Source organism: Manis javanica, chromosome 10, assembly GCF_040802235.1.
Source record: "Manis javanica isolate MJ-LG chromosome 10, MJ_LKY, whole genome shotgun sequence".
Classification (NCBI taxonomy): Eukaryota; Metazoa; Chordata; class Mammalia; order Pholidota; family Manidae; genus Manis; species Manis javanica.
The window spans coordinates 81,603,102-81,619,765 of NC_133165.1; the positions used below are offsets into that span (position 1 = coordinate 81,603,102).

A 16,664-nucleotide genomic window follows, 5' to 3' on the forward strand; every position below is an offset into this window, starting at 1 on the left:
CCTGGGCCTGTGCCTATCTTAGGTTCTACCTCCCTTGAAGTATGTTACCTGTCTCTGGCTAACCAGTCATCTTCTGGGGCCATACAGGGAGATATAAATTTGGTAAGTGAGAGAGAAGCCATATTGTTTGAAAAGGTTAGCTTTTTACTTCTTTGCAGATCTATGCCCTCTGGCTTCTATGCCCAGCTTTTGTCTTAAGGTATCTTTACCTCTTGGAGGAATTATGATACTCAGTAAATTCGATATGAGGCACGAATTCTATTTAAGGGTTGTAATTAGGAAGGAAGAAGAAAAGCTATAGAGGTAGCAGATGGAAGGAAACATGGGAGGATTGATTATTCCATTGACATATCTTCTTGTAGAGTAACTTAAGCATGTATAGGTTTTAAACTACTAATTAAATTGCGCACACACATTAACATAATAGGAATACAGTTACATAACCAAAGCAGATCTATAATTACCAGCCATCTCCAGTGAAGCCAAGAAAACCAGTTAGGCACCCTATGCATTTGTGAAAATTTGTCTATGATATAATGGATATTGTCCAACTGTACTTGAACAGTCTGAGAGAAATAAGACAAATTAAAAATACCCATTCCTGGGAACTGTTCACATCCCATATGTTTTTTAACAGTAGATAGTCTGTAGTTGTAAGTTTTTGGAGCGCTACAACTTGCACTTCTCCTAATTCTTGGTTGAGTTCCAACAGTATAGATCCAGTCGAATTTGTTGTTTTACTGAAAGCACAGGCTAGCTTAGATATCTCCTTCTTCATTTCAATAGCCTTTCTTGGATCTGTCATTTACAAATATATTCTCCCTTACTGTAGGGTTCCTTTTTGTTCTATTGAATGTGTCCTTTGCTGTACAGAAGCTTTTCAGCTTAATATAGTCCCACTTGTTCATTTTTGCTGTTGCTTTCTTTTCCCGGGAGTTATGTTCAAGACGAGGTCACTCAGGAACCGGTGGGATGGATGCAGCTATAACTGCATCATCGCCTGGATCTTTGTTGAGGTTTTTTGATGATCATCTTCTGGAATGACTCTTCCAGAGGGTGCTGATGTTGGACGTTCTTCTTCATATCGTATCTTAGTTCATTTTCTGGGTAGCCAAATTAGGCTTTGATCCTCTGTATAAACACAAACAGACCCTTTGCCCACACTTTCATATGCCCTTTATACCATTGGGTAGAACTCATTGGAGTCACCACGCAGGAACTGTTTTTTTTTTTTTTAAGAGAAAGGAATATTATCAGAAAAGTGTACCTCCATAGCCGACCATCTGACTCCCTTTAAGTGATCAAAGTTTAGGATATTTAAAGCATGCATTAATTGTTGATTTACAGTTAGTTTTATCCTATCAGGGAGTAATCCCCCTTTTCTTTCTTTCTTTTTTTCTTTGTTTTCTTTAATCTACATTTACATGAATAATATTATGTTTACTAGGCTCTCCTATACCAGGTCCCTGCTATAAACACTTTTACAGTCACTGTCCATTAGCATAGCAAAATATTGTAGAATCACTACTTGTCTTCTCTGTGTTGTACAGCCCTCCCCTTTCTCCCACCCCCCATGCTAATCTTAATACCTCCCTTCTTCTTCCCCCCACCTTATCCCTCCCTACCCACCCATCCTCCCCAGTCCCTTTCCCTTTGGTACCTTTGAGTTCATTCTTGGGTTCTGCGATTCCGCTGCTGTTTTGTTCCTTCAGTTTTTCCTTTCTTCTTATACTCCACAGATGAGTGAAATCATTTGGTATTTCTATTTCTCTGCTTGGCATATTTCACTGAGCATAATACCCTCCAGCTCCATCCATGTTGCTGCAAATGGTAGGATTTGCCCTCTTCTTATGGCTGAGTAGTAGTCCATTGTGTATATGCACCACATCTTCTTTATCCATTCATCTACCGATGGACATTTAGGTTGCATCCAATTCTTGGCTATTGTAAATAGTGCTGCGGTAAACATAGGGGTGCATCTGTCTTTCTCATACTTGATTTCTGCATTCTTAGGGTAAATTCCTAGGAGTGGAATTCCTGGGTCAAATGATAAGACTGTTTTGAGCATTTTGATGAACCTCCAATCTGCTTTCCACAATGGTTAAATAATTTACATTCCCACCAGCAGTGTAGGAGGGTTCCCCTTTCTCCACAGCCTCGCCAACATTTGTTGTTGTTTGTCTTTTGGATGGCAGCCATCCTTACTGGTGTGAGGTGATACCTCATTGTAGTTTTAATTTGCATTTCTCTGATAATAAGTGATGTGGAGCATCTTTTCATGTGTCTGTTGGCCATCTTTGTTTCTTTTTTGGAGAACTGTCTGTTCAGTTCCTCTACCCATTTTTTAACTGGATTACTTGATTTTTGTTTGTTGAGGCATGTGAGCCCTTTATATATTTTGGATGTCAAGCCTTTCTCGGATCTGTCATTTACAAATATATTCTCCCTTACTGTAGGGTTCCTTTTTGTTCTATTGAATGTGTCCTTTGCTGTACAGAAGCTTTTCAGCTTAATATAGTCCCACTTGTTCATTTTTGCTGTTGCTTTCATTGCCCGGGAGTTATGTTCAAGACGAGGTCACTCATGTTTATGTCTCAGAGGTTTTTGCCTATGTTTTTTTCCATGAGTTTAATGGTTTCATGACTTACATTCAGGTCTTTGATCCATTTTGAGTTTACTTTTGTAAATGAGGTTAGACAATGGTCAGGTTTCATTCTCCTACATATAGCTGTCCAGTTTTGCCAGCACCATCTGTTGAGGAGACTGTCATTTCGCCATTGTATGTCCATGGCTCCTTTATCAAATATTAATTGACCATATATGTTTGGGTTAATGTCTGAAGTTTCTACTCTGTTCCACTGGTCTGTAGCTCTTTTCTTGTGCCAGTACCAAATTGTCTTGATTACTATGGCCTTGTAGTAGAGCTTGAAGATGGGGAGTGAGATCTCCCCTACTTTCTTCTTCCTTCTCAGGATTGCTTTGGCTATTCGAGGTCTTTGGTGTTTCCATATGAATTTTTGAATTATTTGTTCCAGTTCATTGAAGAATGTTGCCAGTAATTTGATAGGGATTACATCAAATCTGTATATTAGTTTGGGCAGGATGGCCATTTTGACAATATTAATTCTTCCTCGCCATGAGCATGGGATGAGTTGCCATTTGTTACTGTCCCCTTTAATTTCTCTTAAGAGTGACTTGTAGTTTTCAGAGTATAGGTCATTCACTTCTTTGGTTAGATTTATTCCTAGGTATTTTATTCTTTTTGATGCAATTGTGAATCGAATTGTTTTCCTGATTTCTCTTTCTATTGGTTCATTGTTAGTGTATGGGAAAGCTACAGATTTCTGTGTGTTAATTTTGTATCCTGCAACTTTGCTGTATTCCAATATCAGTTCTTGTAGTTTTGGGGTGGATTCTTTAGGGTTTTTTATGTACTATATCATGTCATCTGCAAATAGTGACAGTTTAACTTCTTCTTTACCAATCTGGATTACTTGTACTTCTTTGTTTTGTCCGATTGCCGTGACTAGGACCTCCACTACTATGTTAAATAGCAGTGGGGAGAGTGAGCATTCCTGTCTGGTTTCCGATCTCAGAGGAAATGCTTTCAGCTTCTCACTGTTCAGTATAATGTTGGCTGTGGGTTTATGATATATGGCCTTTATTATGTTGAGGTACTTGCCCTCTGTTCCCATTTTGCTGAGAGTTTTTCTGAATGGATGTTGAATTTTGTCAAATTCTTTTTCAGCATGTATGGAGATGATCATGTGGTTTTTGTCTTTCTTTTTGTTGATGTGGTGGATGTTGTTGATGGATTTTCGAATGTTGTACCATCCTTGCATCCCTGGGATGAATCCCACTTGGTCATTGTGTACGATCCTTTTGATATACTGTTGAATTCTGTTTGCTAATATTTTATTGAGTATTTTTGCATCTACATTCATCAGGGATATTGGTCTGTAATTTTCTTTTTTGGTGGGGTCTTCGCCTGGTTTTGGTATTAGGGTGATGTTGGCTTCACAGAATGAGTTTGGGAGTACTCCCTCCTCTTCTATTTTTTGGAACACTTTAAGGAGAATGGGTATTATGTCTTCCCTGTGTGCCTGATAAAATTCCGAGGTAAATCCGTCTGGCCCGGGGGTTTTGTTCTTGGGTAGTTTTTTGATTACCGTTTCAATTTCTTTGCTCGTAATTGGTTTGTGTAACTTTTGTGTTTCTTCCTTGGTCAGTCTTGGGAGGTTGTATTTTTCTAGGAAGTTGTCCATTTCTTCTAGGTTTTCCAGCTTGTTGGCATATAGGTTTTCATAGTAGTCTTTAATAATTCTTTGTATTTCTGTGGAGTCTGTCATGATTATTATGTTCTCATTTCTGATGCTGTTGATTTGTGTTGAGTGTCTTTTCCTCTTAATAAGTTTGTCTGGAGGCTTATCTATTTTGCTTATTTTCTCAAAGAACCAGCTCTTAGTTTCATTGATTTTTGCTATTGTTTTATTCTTCTCAATTTTGTTTATTTCTTCTCTGATCTTTATTATGTCCCTCCTTCTGCTGACTTTAGGCCTCACTTGTTCTTCTTTTTCCAGTTTCGATAATTGTGATGTCAGACTATTCATTTGGGATTGTTCTTCCTTCTTCAAGTGTGCCTGGATCACTATATGCTTTCCTCTTAAGACTGCTTTCGCTGCGTCCCACAGAAGTTTGGGGCTTTGTGTTGTTGTTGTCATTTGTTTCCATATATTCCTTGATCTCTATTTTAATTTGTTCATTGATCCATTGATTATTTAGGAGCATGTTGTTAAGCCTCTATGTGTTTGTGAGCCTTTTTGTTTTCTTTGTAGAATTTATTTCTAGTGGTATACCTTTGTGGTCTGCAAAGTTGGTTGGTATAATTTCAATATTTTGGAATTTACTGGGGCTCTTTTTGTGGGCTAGTATGTGGTCTATTCTTGAGAATGTTCCATGTGCACTTGAGAAGAATGTATATCCTGTTGCTTTTGGATGTAGAGTTCTATAGATGTCTATTAGGTCCATCTGCTCTAGTGTGTTGTTCAGTGCTTCCATGTCCTTACTTATTTTCTGCCCAGTAGATCTATCCTTTGGGGTGAGTAGTGTGTTGAAGTCTCCTAAAATGAATGCATTTCAGTGTATTTCCCCCTTTAGTTCTGTTAGTATTTGTTTCACATATGTTCGTGCTCCTATGTTGGGTGCATATGTATTTAGAATGGTTATATCCTCTTGTTGGACTGAGCCCTTTATCATTATGTAGTGTCCTTCTTTATCTCTTGTTTCTTTCTTTGTTTTGAAGTCTATTTTGTCTTGTATTAGTACTGAAACCCCTGCTTTCTTCTCGCTGTTGTTTGCCTGAAATGTGTTTTTCCATCCCTTGACTTTAAGGCTGTACATGTCTTTGGGTTTGAGGTGAGTTTCTTGTAAGCAGCATATAAATGGATCCATTCTATTACTCTGTGTCTTTTGATTGGTGCACTCAGTCCATTTACATTTAGGATGGCTATTGAAAGATATGTACTTATTGCCATTGCAGGCTTTAAATTCGTGGTTACCAAAGGTTCAAGTTTAGCCTCGTTAGTATCTTACTGCCTAATTTAGCTCATTTATTGAGCCGTTATTTACACTGTCTGGAGATTCTTTTCTTGTCTCCCTTCTTGTTCCTCCTCCTCCTTTCTTCATATGTTGGGTGTTTTTTTCTGTGCTCTTTTTAGGAGTGCTCCCATCTAGAGCAGTCCCTGTAAGATGCCCTGTAGAGGTGGTTTGTGGGAAGCAAATTCCCTCAGCTTTTGCTTGTCTGGGAATTGTTTAATCCCGCCATCATATTTAAATGATAGTCGTGCTGGATACAGTATCCTTCGTTCAAGGCCCTTCTGTTTCATTGCATTAAATATATCATACCATTTTCTTCTTGCCTGTACGGTTTCTGTCGAGAAGTCTGATGTTAGCCTGATGGGTTTTCCTTTATAGGTAACCTTTTTCTCTCTAGCTGCCTTTAAAACTCTTTCCTTGTCTTTGATGTTTGCCATTTTAATTATTATGTGTCTTGGTGTTGTCTTCCTTGGATCCTTTCTGTTGGGTTTTCTGTGTATTTCCGTGGTGTGTTCAATTATTTCCTCCCCCAGTTTGGGGAAATTTTCAGCAATTATTTCTTCCAAGATATTTTCCATCCCTTTTCCTCTCTCTTCTTCTTGTGGTACCCCTATAATATGGATATTGTTCCCTTTGGATTGGTCACACAGTTCTCTTAATATTGTTTCATTCCTGGAGATCCTTTTATCTCTCTCTATGTCAGCTTCTATGCATTCCTGTTCTCTGGCTTCAATTCCATCAATGGCCTCCTGCATCTTATCCATTCTGCTTATAAATCCTTCCAGAGTTTGTTTCATTTCTGTAATCTCCTTTCTGGTGTCTGTGATCTCCCTCCGGACTTCATCCCATTTCTCTTGCGTATTTTTCTGTATCTCTGTCAGCATGTTTATGATTTTTATTTTGAATTCTTTGTCAGGAAGACTGATTAGGTCTGTCTCCTTCTCTGGTGTCTCTGTGATCTTGGTTTGCCTGTAATTTTGTCTTTTCACGGTGATAGGAATAGTTTGCAGTGCTTGGATGAGTGACAGCTGGGAGAACTTCCCTTCTTGTTGGTTTGTGGCCTTCCTCTCCTGGGAGATCAGTGACCTCTAGTGGCTTTTGCTGGGTAGCTGCGCACAGACAGGGCTTCTGCTTCCTGCCCGGCTGCTATGGAATTTATCTCCACTGTTGGTCTGAGCGTGACCTGGCTCGGGCTGCTGCTCCAAAGTGGTGGAGTCACGTTGGAGGGGGTGCGGCTGGGAGGCTATTTATCTCCATAAGGGGCCTCCGTGTTCCCTGCAGCCCAGGGGATTAGAGTGCCCAGAGATCTCTGGGTTCCCTACGTTTGGACTAAGTGTCTCGCCCTGCCCCTTTAAGACTTCCAAAAAGCACCTGCTAAAACAAAACAACAACCACAAAAATAAAAATAAAAAAATGGCTGCTCGTTTTTCTTTATTCTCCGGCACCAGCCTCAGGCACCCGCTCACTGGTCTTGCTGCCCTGTTTCCCTACTATTGGGGTCCCTGTCCCTCTAAGACTTCCAAAAAGCACTCACCACAACAAAACAAAAAACAAAAGAAATCAAAAAAAATAAGAAAAAAACAAAAAAAAATGGCAGCTTGCTTTTCTTTTGTCCTCCGGCGCCATCCTCCACTATCCGGTCACCGTTCTTGCTGCCCTGTTTCCCTAGTATCCAGGGCCCCACGCATGCACTGTGTCTGCACTCTGGTCCGGATGGCTGGGGCTGGGTGTTCAGCAGTCCTGGGCTCCGTCTCCCTCCCGCAGGGAGCTGGGTGGAGAGGCGCTCGGGTCCCACCAGCCCGGGGCTTGTATCTTACCCCCTTTGCAAGGTGCTGGGTTCTCACAGGTGTGGATGTGGTCTGGATGTTGTCCTGTGTCCTCTGGTCTTTATTCTAGGAAGAGTTGTCTTTGTTATGTTTTCGTAGATAAATGTGGTTTTGGGAGGAGATTTCCGCTGCTCTACTCATGCCGCCAGCTTGGCTCCGCCCCCCTTCTTGATGTATTTTTGAATTCAGTTTGCTAATATTTTGTTGAGTATCTTTGCATCTATATTCATCAGGGATATTGCTGTGTAATTTTCTTTTTTGCAGTGTTTTTATCTTGTTGTGCTATTAGAGTAATGCTGTTGTCATAGAATGAATGAGTTTGGAAGTATTCCCTCCCCTTCTTCTTTTTGGAAAACTTTAAGGGGGATGGGTATCGGTTCGTCTCTAAATGTTTGATAAAATTTAGGTATGAACAAATGGAAAAGTACTGGAGAGGATGGGTGGGAAGGGTTGGATAAGGGGGGAAAAAGGGGCATTTCCATTAGCGCACATAGTGTAGCAGTGGGGGACATGGGAAAGGCAGTATAGCACAGAGAAGACAAGTAATGATTCTATAGCATCTTACTACACTGATGTACAGTGGGGGGGACTTGAAAACAGGGGGAGTCTAGTAACCATAATATCGTTTAAATAATTGTACATTAATGATACCAAAAAAAAGAAAAGAAAAAAAAACAATCATTATTTTTAAAAAAAAGCTTAGGTATGAAGCTATCTGGTCCAGGGGTTTTGTTCTTATGTAGGTTTTTGATTACCTATTCAATTTCATTGCTGGTAAATGGTCTGTTCAGATTTTCTCTTTCTTCCTGGGTCAGTCTTAGAAGGTTTAGCTTTTATGATTGTACCCAGAAATGCTATATGCTTATGTGATGAATAAATGTGTGCCATATAATTGAATACTTCACTTGTCACACATCATATTATTCTCAAAACATTCTGTGTACCTATTTACATCTCAATAATTAAATATATGCATCTGTGCAGCATCAGGTTTTTATGTGTTTTTCATCATATTTTAAAATTCATCTCCTTTATTAAAATTTTTTTCTTAAATATTCTCCCCTTTTTAATGTGGCAATGCACCTTATTTTTAAACAATGACAAATGATAATTTTTATATTCCCCTTTGTTTTTGCTTGTAAACATTACAAAAGTTTTTTAATAACATCCTTGCACAAACATTTTACATTTGCCATGATATCAGTGGCGTTTCTAAGACAATGATGTGCTTATTTTTTAAAAGCTTTCAGTTAAATTACCAAAGTGACATTCATATGTTTTGTCCAATATTTTATGTTAAGTCCACTGCATGAATACTTGATTTGCTTATACAAAAATCACTATTGCATTTTATTATTTTAGAAAGTTTTATACGGTATTGGTACTTTCGTGTAGGAATTGTTAGTGTCTCTGAAATCACCCATTAGATGGTCCCCTATTCAGCTTGTGTATAAAACTTTCACAAAAGATAAAACAAAAAAATTTTTCTTCCCTGCCTTCTGCAAATAAGTTTTCCCTGGAGTTTTCTCTTTATATTTATCTTTCAATTATACCTTACCAATGCATCCTTCTATAAGACCCTAACGAAAAAAAAGCTTAAGAGTTTTGTGTATCTGGTTTTTGGACCATAGCAGCTCCACAATAGTTCCTATGTTATCACCTATTATTTGTCATTGCAGCTTACTAAAGATTTCAGTGTTGAATAAATATCTCCACGGGTCACAGTTTCCTTAAATTGATTGTGTTGAAAGAAATTTTCCCTGGAGACTCTATTTGGTTTGTCATGAGAATGGTTTTAATTAGTTCCTTTAAAACGTTGCTTTTCTATTGATATTGGCTCTGTCAACTTTCACTCCGTCTAGTTTCCATTGGTAAAACTGCTCCCATGTGAGGGAGGAAGAACAGGCCAAGAGCCATAGTTTTCTGTTGAGCTATGTCATCCTCACCAGGCCCCTTGCTGTGTGATGTACTTGAAGACACTACCCCTCCAAGCCCCCGACTTGTCCACTTTCCTGTACTCAACCTAGAAGTTCCTAGACTATTATGTGGTGGTGTGTTCTCAGCCCTGCATGGTCTGGGAAATATCCAGCAAATCTTTCTTTTTCTTTTTTGTTCACTCTTTTCTTTTTAAACTTACTAACAGGCAATTTTAGGGAAAATAACTGACTCTGAAATGTGACTGATTGACTTGTATTTGTTTTATTGACTTTCAGAGATTTTTTTTCATAAGTTAAAGAACTCATGGGTCAATAAATAAGTTGATGTTAGGTAATATGTCATTAAATATCTGCATCTATTTCTATGTCTACATCTACATCTATATCATGTCTGTCTTTTTATATATCCCTAATGAAATTAGGTGAACTATCTACACTATCTATGAACCCTTGATGAAAAGTTTCAATCAGTAAAGATCTTATGACTCTTTTCATAATTATTTAAGTGGCTTTTTCATCACAGTATTGGTAAAAACATCTAACTGATCAACCACAACAGCCCTGAAAGTTAAAAAGATGAAGAAGAAAATATTAACAGAGGCTTGTATGTAGATTTCTCATCACCCCTATTTATGATCTCATAATCATATTCACCAGTATTCTGCGATGGCCTAGATCTCTGAATTTTTCATCTGGAACACATCGCTAATATTTTCTCAATGAGAACTTTTTATTTTTTGATGTAAGTAATATCTTCTAGTTCTATCTTGACTTGAAAAAAAAATACTGTTCAAAATCTTCTAGACTATGAGTAACTCTGGTTTGAAGAGTTGTTAATTATCAACACTCTAAATTTATGCCAAAAAGACTTCTTTTTGGGGGGCAAGGGCATTGTTGACAAGGCAGTAAATAAACAAAAGGGTTCTTACTGTTTCAGATTAAAAAGTTACTAATGAATCCCTTGTGTAAGACACTTGAGCAAGAATCTTGAAAAATGCAACAGTGGGAACATTTCCTTAAAGACATGAAGATTCACAATAACATTAACCACAGTGTACTTCAAAACAGTGAAACACATTTGGTAAGGAGCCAGACTTCTCCTTATTTTGTTCTCATGAAATCATGAAAGACCATTTTCTTCCTTATTACTTTTATTTAGATAAAAAGAAAAATACAGTAAAAGAAGGGAATATATAAACACTAAAGTACACTTACTTTTAATATTCTGAATACATAATTTCAATATTTTTTGTTAATATAACTGCTGTGTATGAATAAATTGAAAAATGTGATTGCCTTTCTTTAAGGACAAAGACTCCCAACCACTGAGAATTTTATATGGTTCTACCTAATATACTCCTATATTTAGACATTTATTACACAGAACACAAATATATAATCAATGTCATATTTCAATCTCACGTATTTCCTTATAGTAATGATCAACTTCTATATTTATAATGATGGTAAACACAGAAATATATTTTACATTTTATGACTTCCTACTTTCCTTAACAATATGACATGTACTTTTCTTGAAGAATTTATGAACATACATCATTTTGAGTGTTCTGTTTTATCTTTTAGTTATTCCATCACATTTTCAAATGATTGTAAATTACAAAATTAAGTGCTAATTTTTCTATTATTAAAATAACTATTATATTTAACCATATGGTTATACAAAAAGTTTAAATTTTTATTTTATTCATTTTAAAATTACTAAGTCACTAGAAGCATTGCTATAAAAATATATATTTACAAAAATTCAAATTCTTAGAATTATAAATCCAGTTAAAATATATTCATATTTTGAGGATTGTATATTATATTATTAATATGCTTTCTAAAATGTAATTATCCCTCAATATACCCAGCTATAGTTCATGGATTACCTGTATTTTCCTATTACGTTTTCTAGTCATTGTATTAATTTAATTTTTAAATTAAATTAAAATATAAATAAAGGAATCACAAATCTCAAGTGGACGATTCAACAAATATTGCAGTGAAAACTGCATGGAACTGTCAGGAAAAGGAAAGTGATATAGATGGAAATATGGCCACACAAAGGAATGAAGAGCAACAGAAATTATAAAAACATTGATAAAAATATTTTATTATTTAAAAAAGATGATTGACAAATAATAAAATGCATTTTAAAAACCAATAATAATAAAAAGGTAAAATATATAACAGCAATAACACAAATGTGAAATTGTCAGAAATGGAATTACATTGTCAGGTTCTTACATTGCCTCAGTGTTACTTGAAGTTAGTCTGGTAAATTGAAAATACATACTATCACCCCTAAATCAACTAGAAACACATGTTAGAGCTACTAGTCCATCACAGGAATGTCTTAACACCATAACCTGTGAATACATTACCTTAACTGTCAAAGAAAAATTAGGGTTGCAGATGGAATTAAGGTTACCAATCATCTGCCTTTAGAATAGGGAAATTCTCCATATTATCTAGGTGGGCTCAAAGCAGTAACAAAGATCCTTAAGTGGAAGAGGGACGCATAAAAGGAGAGTCAGAGGGATATTTGACCACGGAAAAACAGTCACAGAGATACAATATTGTTTACTTTGAAGATGAATAAAGGGGTTGATTAGTTAAACAGTGTGGGAGCCTCTAGAGGGTGAAGAGTCAAGGAAACGGAATCTGCCCTGGAGCTTCCAGAATGAGACACCTTGATTTTCATCTGAGTGAGACTCCTGTTGGATATCTGACCTAAAGAATTTTTAGATAATAAATGTGTGCTGTTTCAAGGCACTGTGTTGTACAGCAGCAGTAGGGAAAGTAATAAGAAGATAAATTCAAAACATAAAAAATTCACTTAATCCAAAGTAGACATAAGAAGGAGAAAAATGATACAAGTAACAGATGGTACAAATAGAAAACAATTAGCAAGATGACAGATTTAAGATTGGACATATAAAAATTGCATTTGTGTAACTGGTCTAAATACTCCCATTAAAAGGCAGAGGTCATCATACTGAATAAACAAGCAAAACCTAACTACATGCTGTGTATAATAAATCCATTTTAAGTATAAAGAGACAAATGAGATAAAATTAAGAGGATATAAATGAATATAATGTGCTAGCACCAATCTAAAAAATCTGGAATTGCTATATTAATATTAGACAAACTAGATTTCAGAGCAAAATTTAATTCCAGAAATAGAGAAGGCCATTTTGTGATTAAAGAGACAGTTTCTTAAAATATAATAGAAATTCTCAGATTTTATGCTCTTAATAACAGGGTTTCAAATTACATGAGTCAAAAATTGATAGTATGTAAGGAGAAATAGACAAAAAGCAACGATAGTAGCATATTTCAATATTTGTCTCTCAATATTGGCAAACACATAAACAGAAAATCAGTAAGGATATAGAAGACTTGAGCAACACTTTAAACTAATGGCCAAAGGATAGAACAACTAGACAGAAGGTCAACAAGGAGGTTGAAGACTTGAAAAACTCTTTATTTAAACTATGGAGACCTAACAGACATCTATAGAACACTCCTGCCAACAGAATACACCTTGTTTTCAAGTGCACACTGAACTTTTGACAAGTTAATCCAATCCTGGGGCTATAAAACAGATCTTGCTAAGTATGAGAGTATTCAAGTTGCACATAATGTGTTCTCTGACAGTAGTGAAATTAAATTGTAAATTGCAAGACAGATCTCCAGAAAATCTCTAGATATCTGGAATCTGAATAGCACACTTAAAAATAACTCATGTTTCAAAAAGGAAATATAGGGAAATTGTAAAGAAGATGGCTTCACTGGTGAATTCTACCAAGCATTTAGAGAATTAAATGCCAACCCTTCTCAAAATCTCCTAAAAATATGAAGAGAAGGGACTGTTTACGAATTTATTTTATGAGGTTAGTATTACCCAGATTCCAAAGCCAGTTATGTTACTACAAGTAAAGAAAACTATAGGCCAATATTTCTGTTGAACATAGACACAAAAATCCTCAACAAAACATGAGCATGACAAATTGAACAGCATGTTAAAAGGGAGCATATACCATGACCAAGTGGGGTTTATCCCTGGGATGCAAGAGTATTTCAACATATGAAAATCAATATATATGATTAACAGAATGGAGGATACAAATCACATGAATATCTCAGTAGATGCAGAAAATGCCTGTGACAAATTCAAATACTTTCATGATTAAAATCACTCTAACTGGTTATAGAAGGAAGTGATCTCACATAATAAGGCAATATATATGAAACCTACAGGTAACATGATCGTCAGTTGTAAAAAATGGAGACCTTTCCCTCTAAGATCAGGAATAAGATAAACAAGCCTACTCGTGACACTTCTGTTCAAAATAGTATTGGAAATCCTAGTCAGGGCAACCAGGTAAGAAAAATTAATTAAAGGGGATGTAAATAGGAATGAAAGTAGTAGAATTATGTGTTGGCAGATGACTTAGCCTTAGCAAACTGTAAAGACTCCACTAAAAGCTGTTGGAACTAATAAATAAATTCAGTAAATTACAGGACAAAAATAATTATTATATAAAAATAAGTTGTAGTTCTATATACTAACAATGAACTATCTGAAATGGAAATTAAGAAACCAGTTCCATTTACAATATTATTGTGTTTTTTCATACATTCACAGCAATAGTATATAACTCCTTTTGGGTTCCTGGACCCACTTCCAGTGTGTTTGTGTGTGTGTGTGTGTGTGTGTGTGTGTGTGTGTGTGTGTGTGTGTGTGTGTGTGTGTGTGGGAGTCTTCCCATGCAAAACACCAGGCAATTATGTGTGTGTGTGTGTGTGTGTGTGTGTGTGAGGGAGTCTTCCCATGCAAAACACCAGGCAATTATCCAACACCAGTAGGTATCCAAGAACTCAACTCAATTCTGACTCTCTGCCAGGAGACAGCACCAGATTCCCCAGATTGATGACTCCATCTTGCAAGACTGCCATCCACTCCCCAATGCAGATGCCAGTAGCAAGCCCTAGGCTGTTCCCTGTGCTTTTGACCAACCAGCAATAAATTGGACGTTCCAGTGACTTCCCCCTTCGGTTTGATGAATTTGCTGGAGTGGCTCACAGAACTCAGGAAAGCATGCTTACCAGTTTAATAAATGATGCCACAAAGGATACAAGTTCACAGCCAGATTAAAAATACATAGGGCAAGATCCCAAATAAAGGAGGTTCTCTTCTTGTGGAGTTCGGGGCCTGGCTTGGTGGCATGTGGGCGTGCTCTGGTTCCTCAAGTGTGGAAGCTTTCTCAGAGAAGCAGGATGTAAGAGTGTGATGTGCTCTTCTCATGGGTTTTTGTGAAAGCTTCATTGCATAGTCATGATTGACTGTATCTTTTGCCATTGGCTGTTTCAACCTCTAGTCCCAACCCTTCGGTGGGGTCCAAAAGTCACTCATTTACATGAGAAGACACCCATCTCACCTTTAAGTCTCTGCCATGTTTTCAGGAACTATGGATAGAGGCCAAATATACCTGGGTAATATATATTTGCTAATCTGAATGAACAAATATGTATCTCTTTTAAATCATATCACAGTAATCTATAATAATAAAATATTTAGGAGAAAACTTAAAGAAATGAAAGATGTACATTGAAAATTGTAAAAAACAATTTTTGAAGATATGAAAGAAGACAAATAAATGGAAGACATCTTGTGTCTGTGGATTGAAAGATCTAACACAGTAAAATATCCATACTACCCAAAGTGATTTATAGATACAATGCACTCTCCATCAAAATACCAATGTCGTTTTTCAGAGAAATAGAAAAAATTCTTGAAATTCATATAAAACCACAAAAGACCCCCAAAAGCCAAAGCACTCTTGAGAACAATAACAAAGCTGGAAAACGCTTCCCTATTTCAAAAGTACAAAAATGTATTCTGCATCATAGCTGAAGGTGGATTTAAAGGAAGTAACATAAATTTATAAAAGTAAAATGTATAATAAAAAATATATTTAAAAAATTGGAGAGTCATAGAATTAGCTTGAGGTATTCAATTTTTGTATAACAGGAAAATGTTTTTTTAATGAATCACAAAGTTTCAGCTGTTAGGATTGATTTCCAATTAGGAGAGAATGCACCAAAAAAAAAATTAGATATTCCCCCATTATACAAACTTATAACTATTGAGATAAAAAGAATCTTCAGATTTTATTTGTCAAAATAAATTTAAAAACAACACATAAAGGATGCTTCATATTTGTGAATATACCAATTAATATGAATATATTTACACAAGAAATTTATGGAGGGTATAATCTGAGACATTGAGAGTGGCTATTAAGTTTAATTTTCCTAGTTTTGTTATCTTAATTTTAAACAATAAAAATGAATTACTTAAGGTAAACATATGTTACTAAAGGAGAAAATGGGTAATTTGTATTCTGTTACAGCATTTAGCAGCTATAGATGTTATTGAATTAAAGAAGGAAAAGGTAGGCTTGCACTTTTTCACTTGATTTTTATTTTGTGTAAAGTCCTGTGTTGAATAATGTTGTGGAATTTTCACTTCTCTGAGGACATTGTCCCCACTGCTGCCTGTTTCAGGATCTTTGCCAAAATATTACACAGAAGATTCATAAATAACTTGGAGCCTAACTCATCTGGGGTTTGTGTCCACACATACGCCTATGCAAACCTTTCCTCATCCTTCTAGTCCCAGAAAGTACAGGGCTAAACACCCAGCTGAAATCAATATGGCTGTGGTCTTTGAGAGACTGAGAGAATTATTTTTTTTTAAGAAACAGTTTGATGTTTTACCAAAAGTAGAGAGATATGAATAGTTAACTGAATTGTGCTAAAAAGAAATTAGAGTTTATAATTTTGAATTGATTGAAGACTGTTATAGGGCTGGATTTGTATTTCAACAAATAGTAGGTCACCTTAAAATAAGTTAAATGAAGGACTTCTTTAAGCAACCTTGAATTGGAAATCGTCTGCTGACAAAATTTGCATTTTGCATTCTACCTAAAGTGTTCAGTTTTCTAAGAGACAAAATAAGGAAAACATTTATCTACTATAGTGTCAATATATTTTCAAGATATTTAGGAGTAAGAACAAGGCTTACAGTTTCCAGGGTTGTGTAAAGCACAGTTGTGTTAAGACCAAAGGAAAAAGAGGTTGATGGCCTCTGTATGTTTCCTTTTCTGTATCTTTAGTCTAGTATCTACTTAATTATTTTAATTGCTCAATCTATTGTTACTCTTCATGTAATTTATTGTTAGTTGTGTGATGCTCATATTCTTGGGATTGTCCAGCTCATCCTAAAACA

General features: G+C 36.1%; 1 long non-coding RNA gene across 2 annotated transcripts in view; it reads left to right on the forward strand.

The window, feature by feature from the left end:
• Positions 1-16,664, forward strand: part of LOC118966879 (uncharacterized) — a 112,712-nt gene that overhangs the window by 73,646 nt on the left and 22,402 nt on the right. The window lies entirely within an intron of this gene.